The sequence below is a fragment of the Oculina patagonica genome, chromosome 8, assembly GCF_052425735.1.
Source record: "Oculina patagonica isolate OP01 chromosome 8, crgOcupat, whole genome shotgun sequence".
Classification (NCBI taxonomy): domain Eukaryota; kingdom Metazoa; phylum Cnidaria; class Anthozoa; order Scleractinia; family Oculinidae; genus Oculina; species Oculina patagonica.
In genome coordinates this window covers 9,370,853-9,395,433 of record NC_135765.1, presented here as the reverse complement: position 1 = coordinate 9,395,433, position 24,581 = coordinate 9,370,853, and the positions used below count along the sequence as shown (strand labels likewise).

The following is a 24,581-nucleotide window of genomic DNA, read 5'->3' as shown; positions in this document are numbered from 1 at the left end:
GTTAGTTTTTCAGCCGATTAAACAGTTAGCCATCAGTCAACCAACTATTTGCCATATTCGTGTAGTGTGATTTTATTTAAACCGTGAAACAACTTCTATCAATCAGTGCTAAATAATTAAAACTAAACGAATCAATAGTATACAATAGCATATAACTGTTTAGAAACTATTTCAGTCGCGGTCCCCGTAAAACCACTCCAATAGGAAAAATGACTCTTATGTCGATAAAGAGTTTGTGAGGATCGCTTATTATAACTGCCTTAACTTTTGTATTTTACACCATTTTTACTTCTCTAGATATGTTAAAGGTCACCCGTTTTGTATCTAAAGCAGCATTAGGTTTTGACAAACGTCGGACTACTTGATTACTTAATTAAACTGCTTTACAGCTATCGGTATCATCGCCCTCCATCGAGGGTTACGTCATTGACACTTGGTAGAGCACGTGACCAGAACTAAATACAAACACTATTCTATGGATATGTGTCCTTGTTTACGTTAAAATAGTCCTCTTGTCATCGATTAGGTAAAATTAGTCCTATGCATAGGTGACAAAAAAACACGGTTCCTCAATAGTTAGCGAGTTGGATTTTGAATAAATCTTGACCTGTGATTTTCATCCAGGAGAAAAAGCCATTCTTTATAGCACTGTGCCACTGAAACAAAAACTTCTGCGCGGTAATGAAACATCGAGTTTAATTAGTAGTGAACATGTCACCTTGTACGAACGTTCTGTGTGTGTTTTGCAATAAAGAAAAAAAAAAAAAAAACATCGAGTTTGTTGTCAGAGTCCCTAAGGTTGTTTGCGATTTCTAGTTCTAGTGCTAGTGTAGAGCCAGCCCGTGTAGTAACCTGTAAACAATCGTAGCTTCGACTTTGCTGCAGGCGAGCTAAATTTTTCCATTATAGAATATCGAAAAAATCACCAGCATGCGCGTCATAATTTGAAAAGGTCAAAACACGTGGCGAGTAGTAATTACACAAAAACTTAGAAGTAAGATGGGTATTTCTAATTGTAGGTCTAGAGTCTTAAATTTTGAAAATTCGTATGAGAAATTCAAGTTAACATTAACATTCTGATATTCACTTAGTTAAACGTATAAGACGCTGTTTTTAGTTGAAACATATATCAGTACAGTCAATCAATGTTGCAGTAGGTTAATTAGTTCAAATGCACGCCAATTACAAAGAGTTCAAACTGCTTCCTGGTACAGCTTGGTTAATTCATTGTGACACATTTGAGCAGTTGGTCGTTTTTCTGCCTCGCCATCCCAGCACAATTGCATCAAATGTTGCCAGTCATCTGGAGGCTTCCTCCTGCCCTCAACATGGGACGGTCTGACACCTACAGCCACGTCCTGCAACAAATCTCCTTCTAGGCCAGAGAAAGCCCTCGTACCATACCACATCTCCCAAATCATGATGCCAAAGCTGTATATATCCGCCTTGCTATCGTACACACTGGATCTGATCACTTCCGGTGCAAGGTAAATAGGTGTTCCGGCAAAGGTACCGGTGATCATGTTTGCTTGTTTAGTTAAACCAACATCAGCGATCTTAACATCACCATCGTGTGTTATCTGTAACAAAATACCAAGATTTTAAAAAATCAAACTATCATTCTTGTGCAATTAGAAACAACACAGGAACACACGTTGGCATTGTAAGTCTTGAAAGATACTTCTCACTTCAACCATAAGTTAAAAAAAAAAAACAATTAGAAATGCGCATGCAAGGTAAGTAAAAAAATATAACAAATTTAATGGCTAATATTTTAACTGGTCGGGACCTGCTCCCAGGAGTTGTGAACGATAGAAACTCGAGATAAACACGTGATGTATACGTAATTATTAAATACTTTGCATACCCGACCAGTTATTCTTTTCAAATGACAAGCGATCGACTCTCTTGACAAATTTATATTAATTGGATGTGTGTTAATGTTTAGTATCTTCCATTCACCAGCTAAACAACACAAACGGAGAGTGTAAAGCTCAGAGACTTTAAACTAGCTACAGTGGAATCCCTCTAATAATACGGACACCAAGGGGAAATGCCAAATCGTCCGTATTAACGGGGTGTCCGTATTAAGCGGGGTCTCAGATAAAAAGTCACGGATACATGTTTTATCGACACAAAGACGAAGGCAAACGATTTTACGGCATCAAAACGTTTTTTGGTTATACTGTGACTGTAACAATGTAAACTATAATCTCTAAGCTGACTAAAATAAATAGTCTTTACAAAAACCTTTCGATATAGCCATACTTCGAACTAGACTTTAACAAACTCAACAGTGGAATTATTTGAAAATGTCGCAACTTTACTATATACAAGAAATAAAACGCATTTCAACAGCAACAGAAGGTTTTCTATAAAGTTCTGAAACTCTGACCGTAACCGTTCTTAAACTCTACAACCTTATTTGAAAAAGTCTGTAACTTTACTTTGCACGGAAGCTTTTACCTTGCGACACGGAGTGGAGATTCGACAAAGCGTTTGCAAGGCTATTTGCCGTTTCTGTTAAATTTTCACTAGTAACCTATTCTCTCAAGTCCTCCAGCATGGTCATTGCTTTTCTCAAACTGCGGAAGTCAAGCCATTAAGCTACTCTTTGTAATACAATCGTTTTGCACCTACGAATTCTGCCATTATTTGACCAGAGTCCAATGTCTTCAAGCTAGGAAATAATCGCGACATTGTATAACAGTGTTCGTTAAGCGGGGTTGACAATGTATAAGAATTTGTCACTCGAAACAGGGAAAAGTGTCCGTTGTTCGTATTGAGCGGGTTATTTTAAGAGAAAATGTATGAGGTTTTCGTCGGGACCAAAGAACCTGTCCTGGGTGCCGGTATTTAGCGGGTGTCTGTAAAGTGGGGTTCCACTTATTCTTGGTTTTCGCGTGACGTCATCAAATTTCTAAAATCCAGAATCGCAAGACCCCAGAGTTTTTATCCTTCACTGGCTATTAGACGTCCTTAATATATATCGTTTTGAACGTTTTAAGCTTGATAGCAATCGTCATCTTTAAGATAGAGCATTTTGAATCACGCCACACGGAATCCAAGATGGCCGCCAGAAGGCTATCACGTTATCTTCAAAAAATGCTTTATCTTGTGATTTTTAACAATATGAACAGTGATGCTTTTGTTAGAAGTGTTTATGTGAATGTTTACTTGTTCACGAGGGTGATCTGACCGCTTTTTGTTGCAAAATTTAATGCCAGATATTTTCATTGGTTTCCCGCGGCCATGTTGGAGACCAACCAGTTGGACTCCAGCATGGAGTTTCCATGCTGTGCTCGCTAAATTTGCGTGAAACATTTTGACGGATAACTCAAGTACGGAACAACATACTGACCATAGATATGAACAAAAAAAAAATATTTAGTAGTTTTCTACAACCTGTAATATTTTTGATTTTTTTGATTTATTTTTTCGCTGCGTGACAGTGGTGTGACAGTGAAAACCACCCAAATCCGGATCCTAATTCTCAGATGGTCCTAAGTAGCTTGCTATCATCATTGCGCTGTTTATATATTTTAATTTTTCATGTAACCTGTATGATGAGGATTAAGCCGGGTTGACAGCCTGACACTTACCGTAAATGATCTAAAAACGCCCCCTCTCAAATAAACGCCTCTTATCTAATAATCGCCCCCTCTGAGGTGTTAAGTTTGTATTAGACGCCCCTCTCTAATCAACGCCCCGTGTCGAATAGACGCCCCCCTCCAGGAATCATCTCAAAAACCAAGGAAATGCTCCAGAGAGTAATTTCACGCAATAAAGTTAGATTTTTGCTTGACTCGGACATCGAAGAGGCCAACAACGCCAACATGGTTAACTCCGATGACAATAAAAACGTCGATATCGAACTATGAACGGCATCTCAAGGCTTTGCATTAGCGCAGATTAGATTAGTCTCCTACTCACAAACTCTGTTATGTATCTTATTCCAGTAGAAAACTACCCATCCTATTAGTTGTGTTGACGTTGCTACTGTTACAGTCAAAATACTAAGCCTATGCCGCCTAATATTCCGGAATAGTTTTGATTAACAGCGAACGGATTGCATTATTCGTTTCAAACATTCAAATTTAATTTGAATATTGTAAATCATCCAACCGTAAACAAGTGAACACTTCAAGCTGTCAAAAATAAACCAATTTGATTGGTTAATTTTTGACAGGTTCACGAATTCAGGTGTTTACGGTTGGATGATTTACAATATTCAAGTTAAATTTGAATGTTTGAAAGTCAAACGAATAATGCAATCCGTTCGCTGTTAATCAAAACTATTCCGGAATATTAGGCGGCACGCTCTGAGTATTTTGACTGTAAATTGAAATAAACGCCTCTCTCTAATAAACGCCTCACATCTATTTAACGCCTCCCCTAGGACACCAAAAATTTAATAGACGCCCGGGCGTTTATTAGATAATTTACGGTACAAAAACCATTGGAAAGCATTAAAAAACACATGGCGATCAGACCCTCCCAATAGAAGACATGCCGAGGAAAATTCGACTGTGTGATTTACGAGGTGCATGTTAATCATAAAAAAATCACAGGCGGACTCCAGACGAGCTTACCTTAAGCTTGTTGTTTGAAACCGCAAATTTTTATTTGACAACTTTTATTAATTCATTTCTATTTTCACTTTTTAGTACTTATAACTTTTATTAAAGATGTGAATATTGTTCATCGTGGTGTAAGATAGGTAATGAACGTTTATTCGTTTGTCTCACGATAGAATCGCTTTGAGATGTTGATCGCGACGTTTCGACTGCAATACTGCTAGTCTTCATCAGGCGATGAGGTCGATTGTTTACGCGTCGCTATTTATGCACGTTGGTTCGCTGTGATTGGTGCATTTCGATCCTCATTATTATTCCGACTAACAGATGGTGTTCCCTCATAGGTCCGCTTTGTAGTTGAACGGCTGTTATGCTTTCTGATCGTAGGTATCCATGCTTCAGGAATTTCAATTCCGCTATCTCTATTGATGTTATTAGAATGAAGTCTTATTTGGATAGCCTCTTTGACCCTGCGTGTGTATCGGTGAGGGTCACGATCGATAAACTTGACTTGATTCCATAAAGGAATATGCCCCGTTTCGTTTGCGTGCTCCGAAACTGCGGAGTTTTTGTGTATGAGCAAGCCTTATGTCTCTGTCGTGTTCTTTTATCCTGTCTTGCATCGCTCTCCCTGTTTCCCCTATATATACTTTGCCGCATTCACATGGAATTTTGTATACAACACCTTCTTGTTTGCCTGGTTCTAGGGCGTCTTTCGGTCGTACTAAGTAAGACCGAAGAGTTGTGTCAGATTTAAAGACGGTGCGAACGCCATTGTAGGCAGCGGCGAAGAACCTCTGATACACCTTTAATATAGGGTAAAACCGCAGTAGATTTAAATTCCTGCGTGGGTTCGTTGATGGCTGTTGGTCTTGTGGTTTTAGTAAGTTTTCGTATGAACGAAGACGGATAACCGTTAGAAACAAGTACCGACGATAAATGTTTCTTTTCTTTAGAGATAACTGATGGTTTTGTTATGAGGTGTTTGGCTCGGTCATATAGACACTTAACAATACCACGCTTCACTGACTGAGGATGGTGTGAGTCATAGGCTAAGTACTGATCAGTGTGTGTGGGCTTTCTATATACACTGGTAGTAAGAAGGCCGTTTGAGTCCCTTATAACTGACGTGTCGAGAAAGGGAATGCTGTTATCTTTCTCGGTTTCCATGGTAAAACGAATAGTGGGCTGTTGGCTATTAAGATGTTGTAAAAAGCCGTCGACTTGGTCTTGATCTAATATAGTAAAAGTGTCGTCTACATATCGTTTCCAGATCTTAGGTTTGCAGATCGCACTTGCTATCGCACGCTCCTCAAAATCTTCCATGAAGATGTTGGCTATAACCGCGGAGACAGGGCTCCCCATAGCGGCTCCGTCCTTTTGTTCGTAAATTGATCCATTGTATTGGAAAAACGTGGATCGTAACACAAAGTTTAAAAGGTCGGCAATTTGTGTAGGTGTTAGGTTTGTGCGGTCAGCAAGACCGGGATCGTTTTCTAGTTTGCGAAGTGCGGCCTTTACGGCGTCTTCGATTGGCACGTTCGTAAATAAAGATTCTACGTCAAATGATACCATGATTTCCTTTTCTTGTATTCTTTCATGGTTGATGGTATTCACGAAATGAGTAGAGTTGGTAACTGCATACTCTGATTTGCCTGTCAGTGGGGACAGGATGTCAGCTAAATGAGCCGACAGATCATAAGCAAAGGTGTTTATACACGATACAATAGGTCTCAATGGTATATTTGATTTGTGTATCTTAGGCTGACCGTAGATCCTAGGCGGCTGTTTGTGCTTGGGCCTGATCTAAGGCCTAAGGTTGATTCGTCGCCACGAGCGTTGTTCACGCAAGCTCGCACGTTTCAGCAACCATCTCACCTTTCTTACAAGGTGTATTAAGAGCCACATTATTCCACGAGACCTTCGGGTCCAACCACCTGTTCCGACTAAAGGCGCTCGCAGAGTAGCCGAACTAGCCTCTAAAAGATTCTTGAGGGAAAGAATACGACTAACTCAGAGAGCTAAGGGAGATGCGAAACGAGAAACTGAATCCACAGCCGAGGGAATAACAGCCACCCTTACGGCAAACGAAGCCAGTGAGATACTTGAAAAGATCAGAGTTAATACCCAAAGAGTATTTAATGCCACCAAAGATCGACAACAACGCAAGTTCTTTAAACTTGTACAGGAGAAACAGGCCTCTGTTTCACCACACATTGACCCAACACCGCGAGTCGACAAAAACAAATGGGTGATTAACTTATCATCACGGCTTCTTAGTGATGCTGAGGTATCATTACTAGAGAAAGGGTTAAATTTCGCAGTAACACCAACCACCATTCCCGCCACTGAAATAGTGGCTAAAGTTGAAACAGCCATAAGAACGCTTGACTCAGAACAAGCTGACACAATAAGGAGAACCGTTAATAGCGTCCTTCAACAGGCTGAACCACCAAAGCCTAACATCACGAAGGAAATGCATGAAGCCCTTAACAACTTAAAACAAGACGATTCTATTATGATACTACCAGCCGACAAAGGTCGCGCAAGTGTAGTTTTAGACACTAACACCTACCATGATAAAATGAAGGCACTAATCGAAACGGGTCCATATCAACTACTTAATAAAGACCCCACGGATCGACTCAGCCGTAAACTCACTGAGAAGCTTCTTAGCTTAAAACGAAGTGGACATCTATCAGAAACTGTCTACAACAAGATCAGGCCCAAGCACAAACAGCCGCCTAGCATCTACGGTCAGCCTAAGATACACAAATCAAATATACCATTGAGACCTATTGTATCGTGTATAAACACCTTTGCTTATGATTTGTCGGCTCATTTAGCTGACATCCTGTCCCCACTGACAGGCAAATCAGAGTATGCAGTTACCAACTCTACTCATTTCGTGAATACCATCAACCATGAAAGAATACAAGAAAAGGAAATCATGGTATCATTTGACGTAGAATCTTTATTTACGAACGTGCCAATCGAAGACGCCGTAAAGGCCGCACTTCGCAAACTAGAAAACGATCCCGGTCTTGCTGACCGCACAAACCTAACACCTACACAAATTGCCGACCTTTTAAACTTTGTTTTACGATCCACGTATTTCCAATACAATGGATCAATTTACGAACAAAAGGACGGAGCCGCTATGGGGAGCCCTGTCTCCGCGGTTATAGCCAACATCTTCATGGAAGATTTTGAGGAGCGTGCGATAGCAAGTGCGATCTGCAAACCTAAGATCTGGAAACGATATGTAGACGACACTTTTACTATATTAGATCAAGACCAAGTCGACGGCTTTTTACAACATCTTAATAGCCAACAGCCCACTATTCGTTTTACCATGGAAACCGAGAAAGATAACAGCATTCCCTTTCTCGACACGTCAGTTATAAGGGACTCAAACGGCCTTCTTACTACCAGTGTATATAGAAAGCCCACACACACTGATCAGTACTTAGCCTATGACTCACACCATCCTCAGTCAGTGAAGCGTGGTATTGTTAAGTGTCTATATGACCGAGCCAAACACCTCATAACAAAACCATCAGTTATCTCTAAAGAAAAGAAACATTTATCGTCGGTACTTGTTTCTAACGGTTATCCGTCTTCGTTCATACGAAAACTTACTAAGACCACAAGACCAACAGCCATCAACGAACCCACGCAGGAATTTAAATCTACTGCGGTTTTACCCTATATTAAAGGTGTATCAGAGGTTCTTCGCCGCTGCCTACAATAACAAGGCGTTCGCACCGTCTTTAAATCTGACACAACTCTTCGGTCTTACTTAGTACGACCGAAAGACGCCCTAGAACCAGGCAAACAAGAAGGTGTTGTATACAAAATTCCATGTGAATGCGGCAAAGTATATATAGGGGAAACAGGGAGAGCGATGCAAGACAGGATAAAAGAACACGACAGAGACATAAGGCTTGCTCATACACAAAAACTCCGCAGTTTCGGAGCACGCAAACGAAACGGGGCATATTCCTTTATGGAATCAAGTCAAGTTTATCGATCGTGACCCTCACCGATACACACGCAGGGTCAAAGAGGCTATCCAAATAAGACTTCATTCTAATAACATCAATAGAGATAGCGGAATTGAAATTCCTGAAGCATGGATACCTACGATCAGAAAGCATAACAGCCGTTCAACTACAAAGCGGACCTATGAGGGAACACCATCTGTTAGTCGGAATAATAATGAGGATCGAAATGCACCAATCACAGCGAACCAACGTGCATAAATAGCGACGCGTAAACAATCGACCTCATCGCCTGATGAAGACTAGCAGTATTGCAGTCGAAACGTCGCGATCAACATCTCAAAGCGATTCTATCGTGAGACAAACGAATAAACGTTCATTACCTATAACTTTTATCTCGCACCTTTTTTGACTTGATAATGACTTTAAGCCAACGTTGAAACGTCGTCGTATTTTTAAACGGATTTATTTAAACGGATTTTGCCGTTTGTTTTTACCGAATAATTATCGCAATTTTTATTGTAAAATGTTTTAAAATCTTACAAAATAGATCATTGTCATCATCATCGTCAACATCATCATTATCAATATAATTAATACATGTTGCTTTCTTACCAAAATGTTTTCCAACTTTAGGTCCCTGTGAACGAACCCATGTTTGTGTACATATTCCAAAGCATCAGCAATGTCTTTCGCCCATCGGATTGTATTCCTGTCGGTCAAAGGTGTTGAGGACGGCAATCCAGGTATATTCTCAGGATTCTGGAAAATGTGTCTTCTCAAGTCTTCCCTGCACAGTTCCATCACCAGTATTGCTTTCACCCGATCTCCTTCATTAAGCAGTGCTGCACCATAGAACTTTACAATCAAGGGATGATTCAACTTCCTGCAAAACGGAGAAAGTAGTAGAAATCAAAGTCTGTAAGAGCATAGTAAAACAGTATTTCATTGATTGCAAAAATAATTGTATTATATTCTACTATTTTTTATGTTTCACACTTTACCGTTAAAGAACATCTTTTATTTAATAACGTGTTTCCAAACCTCTTTCAGTACTATACACCTTCATTAAAAGCTCATTCTACTGATTTATCTTTATTGCTTAAGGAGCTCGAAGCTCGCAACAGTTTTCAGTTTTATTCAGCTCTCATACTTTAATGGGTAAGTGCAACATTAATCGGTAACCCCTGCAAAAATGGTATCGGGCGAGTGCCCAATCATTACTTATCAAGTTGGAGTCATTTCTATATCATAGCAACGGTTTAACCTGTTAAAAACACCCTTAATATTCTCTTTTCTGTGCTCATAACTTTCAAACGAGTTCTTTGACCACGATTTTCTATTATTGAAAAATGATCAGCACAAGCATCTTAAGTAAACATTGAGGGTGATTTTAACAGGTTATACCGTTGCTATGGTAATACCATTTTTGTAGTGATAACAGATAAATGTTTGTACTGACAAATCAAAGTATGAGAGCTGGAAAGTACAGAAAACTGTCTGTTTTAAACTTCCTTTAGCCTGTAACTGTAATTTCTACCCGTATATAATGTTTCTAATAAGGCATAAAAGCTTTTTCGTTTCGCGAAGTGTAGTGACAATCTTTACCTTAATGTTTCGGTTTCAGCGAGAAAAACACTTGCGTCAAATTCGTTTGTCCAGAATTTCAAAGCCACGGGTTGTTCTTCACCTCGCTTTTTCCACTTCCCTCGATAGACAGAACCAAACGCACCTGTTCCAAGGAGTGAGCTTCCATCTTCGTTCCATACCAAATCGCTGTGGCTGATGTTCGTTGTGCGTACTTCTTTGATGCAGAACAAGGCCATGCGTTCCCTCAGCTGCAAACTCCCCTGGCACAAAGGTTTATACAAACGTTCTATTTCTTTTGGTGCTCTTCTCTCATCTCTCAGCAGTTGAAATAGCATTTTTTCGGCACCGATGAGCTCAGGAATGCGAGTTACAACTTGCTTTAAACATATGCGAACCTCTTTCAGTTGCCCCGCCACGAGCATCCACACATTCTGTCCTTTAGCTGCGTCAGCCAGAAATTACTTAGAAACTTTCGCCATGAATGTGCATTTGTCGTTTTTGAACTCGTTTGTTATACGCCAACATCGCAGCTTATCAAGGAATAACATTAAATAAGTACCAGGGTGTAAGACGAAGATGCCCGTAAAGCATAAGATCAGAAACTGTTGGAATAAGTTTAATTTCTTTCCACCCTGAAGACCACTTTCGGAACTTTCAGCATCTTCTGCTAAAAGGGAGCTCTCCAGATTTCGAAGCTGGCCCTCAACAATGTTAAGTCGTTGTTGAAAGTACTGGAACAAAGAAGTGCGAACATTACCGAGGACGTGGTGTTCGTCTTCCCACGCCGTGATCACTTTCTTAAGTCGATTCATGAGAGATGTGTGGATGTAACTTATGTCATCACTTTTTGGAACATCATCTAACGTCCACGAAGTAAATTGACCCACAACTTCAGAAGATTTCAGGTACTTGGACAGTGCACGAACAGCATTGTCTGTTTCTTTGTCCAAGTACTCCTGCAGCTCCTTCCTTATTGAACTCTCCTGTTTTTCAATCTTTTCGAGGCGTTCAGTGATACGTGCCATTCTCTCAACTTTTGAACGGTCTTTGTAAGAATGATGAATGAAAGCTTTCGTATAGAAAGCCATACGCGAAATGAGGTAATCAAGCCACCTGAAAACAGAAACATTTGTCTCATATATTTTCTACAGTTTTTTGAAACAATGCATTCAGTAGCTACCCAACAATAGATTTGTTACGAGTATCGCTGAAGGGTAAGCCGATTGTTTCCAAACACAACTCTAAATCGCTGGTATTAAAGGGCAACAAACTGGTTTATTTCACGACGCCACCTCTTTATCATCACACACCTCTTATTAAAAAATATTAACCCTATTCAGACCGGGGTGGGGGGGGGGGGGCTTATGAGGCTCGCGCTGCTGACTTTGATTTCTATTATTAGGACTTAACCAAACGCTGCCAAACTTTCTGGGTTTTCCTAAAATTTATCTGGCTATAAATTGGTAGGGTTGGATGATGGTCATGAACTTGAGGTCACCACGGCAACAGCATTTTGACAGGCATGTTTTCCCAAATTTGTAATTTTGCGTGTTTCTGTTAATAAAAATCAACTTAAATGGAATTAGTTTTACATTTTTACGGGTTTAAAGCACATTTTTATTGATCTTGAGTACTTTGCAGTAATTTTGGGTGGTTTTCTGTCATTTTGGAGAAATTTCGAAATCCAAGATGGCGGATCCAAGATGGCGGCTGTTTTGACATCATGATGTAATTGTCACGTGGTGTGACGTCACCATCCCACGTGACGTATAATAAAAGAAAGATGTTCCGACATACAATACATCCTATACATCCCCCCCGGTCAGAGAAGGTCCAAAAAAGCTCGGTCTGAATAGGGTTAAGAAGCTTACATACGTTCCTAAGATAACATTATTACATGCATATGTTATCGGAAAATTCTAGAGTAATCTTACAAGTCACGGTTGATTGATTGACTACGGATCTAGAGACGACTGGCAGATCCTATTTCCAAGATGCCGTCAAGGTTGAGATTAAATAGGAACTATTGAACTTGAATGCTTTCGGGCGCTTTATAACCACACAAACTTTTCTTTTTAGATTATGGATAATTATATGAAATCACATATATGAACAGCGGAAGATGAATAAATGAAGGGGAGATTCTCGCAGTTATGAACACATCCAAGAGAAAATCAACTTAAGCAGTTGCGAAAAGAAAGCCTGAAAAAATTAGGCTTGCCGGGACTCGAACCCTGACCTCTGCGATAGAGAGCGCTAGAGAGAGAGCTGAGAGCTGAGAGCGCTGCACCGGTATCGCAGGGGTCAGGGCTCGAGTCCCGGCAAGCCTGATTTTTTCAGGCTTTCTATACGCAACTGCTTAAGTTGTGTTCATAACTGCAAGGATCTCCCCTTCATTAAAACTTTTCTTTTGTTATTCATCCAGTAATCATGACAATTCAGTCGCCCATCGCACAACTCCTTTTTGGTCATGCGTACGTAACCTTTCCAAACGGGTAAAACAGAGACCTAAACGAGCTAGACCGTTTTCAATAAACAAATTAAAATAATCGTCTGCAGACATGTATTGATTTTTCTTTTTCGCGAGGAAATCTTAGTTTAATGTCTGAAGGCTTCTGTTGAAAGTGCTATAGTTTGGGTCTAGGGGTCAAAACCGCTAAATCTGTTTTCAGTCGGTTGTAACTCTTATTTTCAGTCAAACCAAAAAATTCCTTGTATTTTGAATTAAAGAAAAAGGTTACCATAGTAAGCTAGAAGGCTTACTACCCTTTATGATGTATATAAGCTCCATGATATTCGACTTTGACCCACAAGTGCCGCCTTCAATTTATTAAATTAAAAGAAAACTCCGACTGATCAAATACCTACTTTTGGCTCTTTTTCATATCCCCACAATCATGTTTCAATATTTCGCCTTTTTAAAATTTCTAAGCTTTGTCAGCCCAATATTCTGACAAATGTTCTGAAAACGAGCTGCTTAACTTTTTCATGAAATAAAACACGAGACTAAATCCTCAAGACTTTCACAACATGATCATGTTGTAATTCGCAAGTGCTGATATCATACCGCGGCACTGCTAACCACGAGCCAAATAACAACGACACTGCCAACACAAACACAACACCAACGTCCATCACTTTCGTTGTGCTCCCATACGTCAGAGGCGTATCTGAGAAACTTTCCCGAGTGTAACGTAATAACGGCCTGAAAGTAGATTATAAACTTTTCAATGTTTTGCGTGCTCGTTTTCCACGACCGAAGGACAAACCTTCAGCTGCACAGAAGGCGTTGTCTACAAAATTGTATGCAGTGATTGCGATTTTGTTTATTACGGATAAATGGACAGGGCCCTGCAAACTAAGTGGGATAAAAGAACACAAAAGGGCAGTTCATGTTTGTGACAGTAACTCAAAAGTGGCACAACACGCGAACGAATTCTATCACAACATGGATTTCGACCAGGCAGCCATTGTGGATAGGGTGACGGACTACCAAAAGAGGCTCTTCCTTTAAGGGAAGGCATTCTCTAAGGGACCAGAACGCGAAAAATGAACATGTAGACATTCCCGACGTTTACAAATCGCTAGTGTGACATTTAAAGTCTCGCGCAGCGATCGTGCGCTTTAACATGTCACGTGTGTTCTGTGAGACACTCTCTCGCGCGCATATGGTAACCGTTGTAAGCCGTTAGCTTTTTCAAAACCGAGGAAGGCCGAAGATTCTCGGCCGAAACGTCTTTTTAAACGCGGACAGTATGTTCAAGTTTATATTGAACTTATTTATGCAACCAATAACAACTTAAAATCATTACCTCCACTGAGTTTGTAACCTTGCTTCAATACTTTTCAAAACCATGGATTTAATACCATCCATCAGACCAGCAAATTCGTCGCTGATTATTCCATGAACTTGTGACTCGCCGGCAATGGTCGAGGACATGTAAATGATCTGGGAATCTGGGTCCAAACTGGGCAAGTGCTTTGTGAGTTTTCCAATGATGTATTTCTTAACCTCATCAGCCTCTCCTGGTGGCACTTGGTCCCATTTGTTACACACGAACAGAGCTTGAGTTGCTGGTGATTCTTTCTGCAGGTCAAAGGATACATTTTTGGCGTGCTCTATCAGTTCCTTTTGTTGATCAAGAGATAAATTTCTAGCCTGTTCGATCAGTTTTTCTACCTAAAGACAAACAAAATAAATGATATTAATATTTGCTTGAAGAAAATAACTCCCATTTTATTTATTTATATTTTCAAGTCGAAATATTGCTATGTTTTGCCTTAATTTGCAGAAAAAAGGAAGCTAAGCAGAACGTTACGATTAAAATAAAGGGAAATCTTAAACGAAACAATGTATTGTGAAACCCGTAAACAATCACGACAGCGAGTACAAATCGACGCTACACATATTCTGTCTCGATCGTGAAAACGTTGGTGAAAGAAAATAAACTAAGTTTGAGTACTATAAATACTTGCTGATCGTGTACGCATCGAAGGCAAATCGGTCTTGTTTGGACTCGCTCCGGATATCTTCGTTCGAGTGCTCCTTGCTTATAGAGATATACACGAACTGCATGCCAAACTGGGCTGATGTGTTGTGGTACTCTGCGAGCTGCAGCGCCCTTTCATTCCCACTGATATCCCAAATCTCAACCGCAAAGAATTTAAAATATGCTCTTTTCGTAGGGTGGTGTTGTAGCTGATGGGTACCAAAATCAAAGATCAAGTACATATTTAATTTCCAAGATTCTCTAAGAAAGGAAACGAAAAATTCGCTTTCTTTCTTTGAATATTTTTCAGCAGTATTCAACTTAATATACCCTGTCCTCCTGTATTCCACCGGCGTTCGCACTGTTGATTACGTAGATGAAAGCGAACGCCTTTGGAAGGTATTCTTGAACCATGTCGTCCATGATTTTTGATTCACCAATACCGGGACTGTCCACAAGAACGATTCCTTGCTGAAGAGGGAAAAAATAACCGTTAAAATAAAACAAACGGAAAAACAAACTAAGATTATAATAATTATTAGTAGAAACTCAGCTGTGTTCTATTGGAAATCCGCGAATCTGATTGGTTTTCCCACTGTTTTCTATTCGCCGATAGAAAACAGTCGCGCGCGCGAGTAGCTCTTTAACCGGTAAATTGTCTTGATTTTTGTCTTCAAAGTGCACAATATTGTAGGTTTTGGACTGCAATCCTTTAGAGTTTCTACTAAAACAATTAGACTACTCGCCCTCGTTTTCTATGAGCGATAGTCAACTCGGCTGCGCCTCGTTGACTATTTGCTCATAGAAAACTCGGGCTCGTAGTCTAATTGTTAATTAGAAGATAAGGTAAAACAAACAGTGATACTTTAAGTACATTGTATACTATATTAAATTTCTTCTCTTTTGATGATGCCCTTAGGTTCAAGAAGTTTGACCTCTCTCGATAAGATAGGCCACCCTAGCTTTGCGTATAAGCGTCACGAAATGAGTGTATGAGTTCTAGTGCAATAAGTTCTATGGCGTTAGGCGAATGGTCGTCGAAAGGAAAACGGTCTGAAACCACAGTTGGTCTGGAGTGGGGGTGACACTGTCTACTTGTCATCGGTGTTTGTTAAACTCTGAGTAGAAAGCCCTTAGCTTACTTTATAAGATGACGTCATTTTTTGGCTTTGACGTCATATGACGTCATTAGAGCTACCATTTTGAATCCGCCATCTTGGATTTCACCATTTTCATGGGAAGTAAGAAAATAAACGGAAATTGATGCATAATCAAGACAGTATGCTTACGGAATGTAAAAAAAAAAACAAATTTAAATATGATTTCGTTCACAGAAAAAAGGAAAAAAAAAGAAATGTCAAAAATGACGATTTTTGACCCTACTTGTAATTATGACGTTGCCATGGCAGCGTCGAATATCATGGACCCATGGTTGACATGTCAAAAATTTTCCCATGGATTAATGAACAGCTACTGAAAATTTCAGCATTATAGAGTCAATCCTCTTTTCATAATTACGAAGGTTAAAATACTGTACTGGCCGAGACATTCAAATCGGTTGAATCAACATAATATCTGATTTGAGTTACGCTCTACCTTTGGTTCTATACTGAAAGCCAAAAACAGTCGGGGGAACAAGTACCAGTTATGGGAAATGTTAGCTTTCACTTCCGAAGAGCGCTTGATTCGAATCAACCAATCAAGAGGTAGTACAGAAAATGGCCGAAGTCATTAACTATTTTCAACATGGTCGCATGGTGGATCAGTCTTCGAAATCTTGTCAAAATAGGTCTACGGTTTAAAAAAATCAATCACAAATGTCCGTGTTTCGATGCAGCTACAGCCGTGAAAATTGTGTAAGTCAGTCAGGTTTTTCTTCTGTAAGCGGAGGCCACTACTTTATCTGACATTTTGTATTTGTTTGGTCAGGAAAAAGTCAGGGAATTTTGAAAACTGATGTCTGCTAATCATGATATGGGAAAGTGGACTATATAGGTCTGTTTAGTTCAGACTCAGATTGAGCTGTCTGGGTTGAGCAAAGAACCAGAGGTAATTGGTAGGGATATTTGGCCACTAGGTCTGTGAAAACTTAAGACTTTTACACCTCATAACAAATAAATGTAAAAAATTTGTGGGCGCTGTTTGTATCATCCGAGGGAAGTTTAATGTTTGTTGGTTATGACAGCAACGATTTAGTTGGCTGCAAGTAAAATGACGTTTGCTTTATTGCCTTAACAGTGAAGGTCTCATAAAACCCTCCATAAAAATAATTATGGATTGAAATTTGCCAGCATTAAACTAACTTTTTGGATAAAAACTGAGACATACCCATGCAATACCCTTAGGATAGAAGATATTCTCCTTTCACTGCATGTTTCTCAATTACAATCGGTACTAATGAGTTTTTTGAAATATCACTGATATATCATCTTAGTTTGCAGAAAGTTAATCCAGTTAGAACTGAATGCCTTCAAGCTGGTGCATAAACAGTACTTTCCACTTTCCATTGAATAGTCTGGTTTGGAAATGATTGTTCTGTAAACCCTTTAAAGGTTGTAAATTCTGGTCGCCACCTTTGCAGACAAAAAAGATAAACCAAGCACTAGACAACTGCCATCAAAATACTACCTACCCATGAGTTTCTGAGCACCCTTCAACAGCTGACTCATTAACTTAAAGACACGCTACAGTTTTCTCCTTTTTAAATTCTTCAAATGTTTTCATCAGTGTTGATGCATTTACAAAGCAATTAAACCATCTTTCAAATCTTTTGGAAAACACAAATCAGTAAATCAAGTATTTTGTCTTTTTTCTTTGAGTTCCGTTTTTCAATTGGTTGTCTGCAACTTATTCTATTACAGTATAAACAAATTCATCCGGTTTCTCCAGTACCTGTTCATAAGAGCTTTATTTTTATCATCTTTGTGCTTACTCTTTCGTTTGATGATCGCATAAGCCAGAAGACATGGCACTCTTCGCGGCAGTATGTATGCTCCCCTCGGCCCTAGAATTCTTGAAGTTATTGATTACAACGGTCGGTATATATTGGTCGAAGCTTGTATTTACGTTGTATTTTTTCAGACTACGTTGTTTTAATTGTTGAAACTGCCTTGTGTTTTCCGCAAAAAGCCAATAGCCATTTTATTTCACAGCGCCGGATCTTCAGCTTAGCGACACACTGACCAATTTGCGAAGATTGCGGGCGCTTTTTAGAAACCTGAACGCGCCATCAACTGGCACTTGTTCCACTGACTGAAAAAGAGTGTACAAATGACAGATTTTGGAAGTCATGTCCGATATTAATACAAATAAAGTCAGTAAAGATTCTTTGCAAGCGGACTAACGTTGTATCATTTCATGGACCGGACGAAAGGGAAGAGGGTGTTCGTCCAAACCCACCTGTTCCGATAGACTTAATGGTGGTCCGTGCAGTTACTTGCAGTTACCTTATTAGCTGGTTTAATGGCAAGGCATAAGAACACAGTGCATATTGTAATTCCACTAAAGAATACCAAAACTGCATATTGAAGATAATTTTACTTTAACCTATTACCAACCTGCAGAAGGCTGTGCGGCCAAAACAGTTCAATCTTCTTGTAATCCGAACCCTTCTCTCGATTAGTCTTAACGTGGACAAAAGAAGAAATCACATCAAGGTAGCTTTGTTGAGAGGTTTCCATTGACTGACTAAGCAAGAGAGTCTTCTCGGTTAGTCCTGTTTCGGGATCCTTGTCTTTAAAGTGCGCCACTAATTTGGGCGTCGCTCCGTATTTTAGCTCACAGATTGTGGAAGTCGTACTGAGAATAGAGTAAGGAAGAAGTTGCTCTCCGAGAATCAGATTCAGCAAGGTACTCTTTCCAGAACTTGTCTCACCTGGTAAGATAATTATACTCAGTAGGCAATTTTAATTAAGTTTAAACATTTTTTTCGTGTGACAATGCATTATACATGTACACTCTGGCAGTTCAAAGTCGTGTACTAGTTTAAAGTGGAATCCTGGTTTCTCGAGCCTGCTTGGAAAACGAAAAATACATTAGTTAAAATATTGGGAAGTTTAAAGTGTGCCACTAATTTGTTTTTTCGTTAACCTTCAAAGCCAAGTCACCCAAATTTAAATTGAGACCCGGAAACGTTTTTTGATTGATATCACAACATCATTCTTTTTCACAATGCAAGGAGCTTTTTAATAACCTACACTAGATACAATGCTCATTTTTAGAAAAATATTTTTTTTCGGTATTTTCTGACGACGCAGTATTTTTTTTTTAGTATTTTCTGTGGCCCGGCGGCGCATAGTCTATGAAACACTATTGCGCTTGAACTTCTTAATTTTAATTTTTATGCCATTGGCAATTAGTGGATTTGACGAAGCTACATAATAACTTTATTTTTTATCATCATTTATTATTAGTATATACCACACAAGTGAATAGTGCTTTTCTCGCGCACCGATTAGTTAACTCGGAGATGATTAGCAAAGTACTATTCACCTCCGAGCAGCTAACGAGAAACAAACTGCCTTCGAAAGTGTTGTTTTGGACCTCTAGTTATTCAACTTGTGTGGTATTCTAAAACAATTATTCACATCAGTGTCGGTGAATGTGGTGCATATTTACCTCACCGTTTCGCAGCATGGTAAATATTCACCACTATTGACCTCCACTTCGGTTAATAATTGTTAAGTATTTTATTTTTACTCACCCGCAACGAGTACAATGTATTCCTTCCGTTTCAGGTGATCCGTTTGTTCATAGCGATTTTGTATTTGAGGTTTCTTATATTCTGCTCCAAAAGTGTTCGAATCTTGTCATCCATCCTGTCCAAACAAACCTCTGTTTCCTCGTAGAATTGGTGCAATGTTTCTCGTTTTCTCTCATCTTCCTTCTTAGCCTCAGTCAACACGGAAAAGGCCTGATGACAAAAAAGAAAACCATAATAAGAGTTAATTGTTTATTTTCCTTATAGTCATCTCACTATACTTTTTTGCCTTAACAATTTAAAGATAATTTATTAGAGAGATAGAATGAGAGTACTGGCTGCCTGAAATGACGATGGGGGAAAGCGCTTGTCTGAAGTCCTATAGCTTGAGTCTAACTGGTAAAATGCACGCGTTTCAGTTGTCCTGCTTTTCCCAGACGGACCAAGCGTACGGACCGCTTACCGCCCGAAACCATTTTGCAGCGAGACGAACGAACCTGAAATCGAAATAATAGCTGCTCATGGACCATTGTAAATGTGAATGGGCAAAATGGTAGAGGATAGCAGTGGAATTAACGGCATTTAAGTTCTCCTAAAAGCAAGAATTTTATTTAAAACTCTCTTAACCCTATCCAGACCGGGGGGAGGGGGTGGCGGAAAGTGCCCGCGCTGACTTTGGAAGGTTATAACTTTTTCGATATTCAACCAAACGCTGCTACTTTATCTAACATTTATCTGGGAATAATTTGGCAGGATAGGTTATTGTGTCAGGAACTTGACGTCACCATGGCAACCGCATTTTGACAGCATGTTTGCCTAAAAATATAAAATCTTTTAAGATTTTAATTTTAAGATTTTAATCTTTTAAGGGACACTGTCACCAGTTTCACTTCAAAAACTAAAGACATATGGAAACTTCGAATAGTGGTCCAATTTTGTTAAAAAATCACCATACAAGTGTACTGAAGTGAAAAGCAAGTGATATTATTGTGATGCCATCATGAACTTTAGATCTCAACTTGAAAAAGTCAGACTGATTTTTTCAAGTTTTGTCCTTGTGGAGTAGAAAAAATACCTAAAAATTATTATGGCTCCCATCTTCCTTCAACAACAATTTCCTTTATATCTTCATCTCGATGTACTCGGTGCATTTCACGTACGAGAAGACCTATTCGCCAATTTTAGTACTTTTTACCAGATAATCGCAGTGTCCCTTTAAGTACAAAAAACTGTTACGCTTGTCTGGAAAGTATGCAAATTTATACTTCACTTTTCGAATAATAATGATGCCAACGGGCACTGCGAAGTGGCTAATTGAAAACTCTTTGCCGGCTATATACATGGCTTAATCAAGTAACGCAAGTAGTGCTCGTTAACCATGACGAAACTAGCATTGGCATGGTTGCTTCAAATTCACCAGTCACAAGACGAATTCGACGAGCGGCATGCAAACTGAACGGGAAGCCATTGAAGAAATGACAGGAAAGAAAAGTATTGCAACGGTCAGGACATCATAATCAAGCAAAGGTGAACATATTTATTTTGATTTATGTCTAAGTATTGCTAGTATTGCTATTAAATTGCTTTAAAGAACAAATACGGTGGTAATACTGTTGGTCACGCATTCGAAGGCTGGCGTGATTTTGTGCCTTTCGTAATTGTACGATTTTGAATAAGTTTTTGCAAGTGCTTTTAAAATCATTTACCCAAACCAAACATTGCATAATTTAAAGGTATCATTCTTCTACACTTGAAATACCATTATCTCAAGGAATTCTTAGATATCGCACATAATGAAAATGACGATTCTTTTGACCGACCGACTTTCATGGCCCGTGAGAATAGTCTGGTTTTGTTTACCGTTCAATAATTAGATTAAACTAAAACACTTGAAACTATGCTTGTTTGAACAAGGAAGAGTCATGCAATAAACCGGTTGTATTTATTTTTTCTGCGCTTGATTGTTTTGACATGCGAATCGAATGAAAATAGTCGATTTTCAACCCAATTTGAACCCTCTGAATCGAGTCTAGACGTCAAATCAAAAATTTCGTTATTCTCAGAAAAATAAAAATATTTGGAAGAAAAAACAGCTAACGTTTTTAGTATTAATAAGGACTACCTATATGCAGAGGATGAGCGAAATCCCTGTTTTTTAGCCTTGCCGCAAAAAGCCATTTTTGTTTGTTTTTTCTAGAAACTTTCTCTTAAAGTTGCGCAGGATCCTAGCAATCATTATGTATGTATTTATTGAAAGAGTATACACGAACTGCGACGACAGAATCTGACAGAAAACGAAATGTTCATGAGAATATTTTTCTTAAAGTTCTTTGTACCGTGCGTACCGCGCGCTGAAACAAAGCAAATTATCATAATTAAATTCACAGCGCTGTGAATATAGCACACGTCGGTTGTAAACATTGACCCCGAAGGTCTTCGGAAGCCTCAAATCCTACCATTTTGTGTCCGAGTTTCCTCCGCCGATATAAAATTTCAGAAACTGATTCGCGAGGAACATAAACTTGGTGTACTCTATTGTGTTCTGACAAGAGCGAATATTGAGGCGTCCTTCTCAAAATGAAGATAGCGCGTTTCAAAGTTTAGATTTCACATGTTTACTCTCTTAGACGCCATTAACTTCTAGCAGTTTTTGAAATCGAAAATTCCGTTCTTATATAATCATTTTATTCGGTAGGTTGTTCTAGCTGAACACTTGGACACAAAGTCGCATTATCTGCAATTAAACTTTTAAGAGCTTGTAACATCACAGTAAACGGTTATCTCTCAGTAAAAAGACAATCATATTGTAATTCCATCATCCCCTAATATCCTTGATAAATTTTCCAGGAATCGATATCCAAAATGAAGCGGTCCTGCGCGACCGTTAAAACGGATTGCGTTCGGGTAAACTTGAAAAACGTCTGCCCAACTTTCTTCAAGTTTATCTCAATTTGTGTGAAGGTGTCATTCGTTACGATCGAAATCATCCCTGTTTGTTATGTGGCCAATAATTTTGCCAATCAGAAGACTTTTGCTCTGCCAATTTGAAGTTTAGAGCTCTGAATTTACGAAAATAATTCATTCATTCATAAATATTTTATTTCAACAGAAAAACCATGTCCATTTTAAGTCTTAGCTGCCCTGTGTCGAAACAAACCTTGCTCAATGTAACTAAATTTACGTCTGTTACGAGGTTACTTTCCTTTCTCCCATCGCCTAGCAAATCTAAACTAGGATGATCGTTTCGAATTTTCAGATTACAGGGCATTGTGTCAAATAAGACACGAAATGATTTCTGTCGCAACACGGCGATTTAACTGTACATGTGTATGCCCAGACAAGTGAAAGCAAACCTAGTCTGCTATAAAACTACTATGCTCTTTCCTGTCGAATGGTTGCCATTTTCGGCAGAATTCTGATATATCAGCAACCATAAAATTTCCAAGGTTGTTCGAAGCTAGGACGTGACATTGTGCATGTGTCTCCCAAGTCATTTATTCCCAGAAATAATAGTCGCTTTTCTTAGAATACAAGAAACACAACATCTGGTTTAGCTGGCAACGTTTTTTGTAAACCGTATTTTTGCACGTCGAAAGGAAAAATTAAAGCAGATTCTTAATTTCATTCAACAATGATGGTTGTCCATTCCATTTCCGCCTTAAGAATCGACCTCTGTTTTCTCTATGCGAAAGAGCAAAATTGATGCATAATTTTATTTTGCGGTTTCGATTTAATAATTATATTCCGCTTCAAAACGTCTCCCATGCATATCCTTTATGTTCACGGATCTTCAGTTGCACAAGAAAACAACAGAATAAACTCATTGTGAAACAGCCAGAGATACTAAATAGATAGCTGAGGGTTCTCGTGTTGGCACCTATACTCGTCTCTTCAAGGAACAGTATCCGCCGTTCGGCAGGAATCGATTTAACCCATCTTCAGAATATCATTTCTCGCTGTTGTTCCAAACTGAAATTTCGTCTGCTCTAATCTCGAAAAAACGTATTTAAATACACTGAAACAACGGTTATATTACTAACTAGACGGTACTTTATACCCAGCAAATGAATTGCATCGGATGTTTCAGAGTTGCGTCGAGCTATCGATTTTACGAAATTTACTCCAAGAGACTCAGTCTGAATATTCTCACCTCCTTTGCCGTCCAACTGGATTTCTTCCTTGACATATTTAGCGCTTCTTTCAATCGCTCCTTCATCTCGTCTAATGTCCGAAGTCCTTTCGCCGAAACACTAAGGGCCGCCATTTTTTGGGCCATTTCCACAATGTCATCAATTGCGTCAATGTCTGTTGCCTCAGCCATGTTTGACTACGACAAAAACAACCTGAACGCGTGCAATTTAAGTTGAAATGGGCAAGATTTCCGCACAGCCCTCTACATTTATTATGCATGCAGTTCTTTGTTTACTGAAAACAATAGCCAGGACAATAGAGAGCCTTTGGGACTAAAGCTCTTTGTTTAAGTCGCTCTTTTGTTTTTCTATCTTTCCATTTTCTTTCTAAGTCCAAAAAAGTAGCGATTTTGTGGAGATTTCGCTTCAATAACAGGTAAAATAATTTAAGACTTAGAAAAATATGCGAATTTTTTTGAATTTTTGCGTTAAAACCAAGGAAAATCGAAAACAAATGATAAATTTTGCGCACTTTCATCTTATTTGAAAATTAAAGACGAGCTTATAAATAGACCTTTTTAGCTTGATACGTCATACATTGATCACGTGGTCTGAAATGGGTAAATAAACCGCGAGATGCATGTGTAAAAGACTTACGATGTGATGATAAAACGCAGAAATGGTTCACTACTGCTGTATATTCAACTGTTATAACAATTCCACAAATTCGGAGCTGTCTTTTCATGGATTTCCGAAGGATTCCAAGCTTCGATCGTACGGGCAGGTTACAAAACTATTGTTTTGTGTTCAATAGCCACATTTTGATTTATAACATTTCTTTGAAATACAGATCTGGACTAGTAGAATAAAAAGAAACCCAAAGAAAGACTTCCATATAAATTCAAGCACAAGAGTCTGCTCCGATCATTTTGAAGATGAAGATTTTATATTTGTAAACAGTTGTTCTCGGAGATTGAAGGAAGGAGCGTGCCCGTCCGTGTTTTCCTGGTCAAGACCCAAAAACAAAGAGAACTTTACCAGCTAAAAAGGCGCAACTTGAGAAAGAAAGGAAAATAATGGAAGCTGAGGAA

General features: G+C 39.0%; 3 pseudogenes across 3 annotated transcripts in view; 1 reads left to right on the top strand and 2 right to left on the bottom strand.

Annotated features, from left to right (window-relative positions):
- The window catches only part of LOC144662526 (uncharacterized), a 379,417-nt pseudogene that overhangs the window by 49,337 nt on the left and 305,499 nt on the right, over positions 1-24,581 (top strand). The window lies entirely within an intron of this gene.
- Positions 1-24,581, bottom strand: part of LOC144662537 (uncharacterized) — a 241,253-nt pseudogene that overhangs the window by 102,869 nt on the left and 113,803 nt on the right. The window lies entirely within an intron of this gene.
- LOC144662543 (uncharacterized) lies at positions 29-23,722 on the bottom strand (annotated as a pseudogene). Its single transcript, XR_013572469.1, has 8 exons — positions 23,511-23,722; positions 19,364-19,573; positions 18,219-18,535; positions 14,992-15,132; positions 13,984-14,351; positions 10,190-11,284; positions 9,197-9,467; positions 29-1,580 (listed from the first exon to the last, which is right to left on the bottom strand). The product of XR_013572469.1 is annotated as an uncharacterized LOC144662543 (transcript).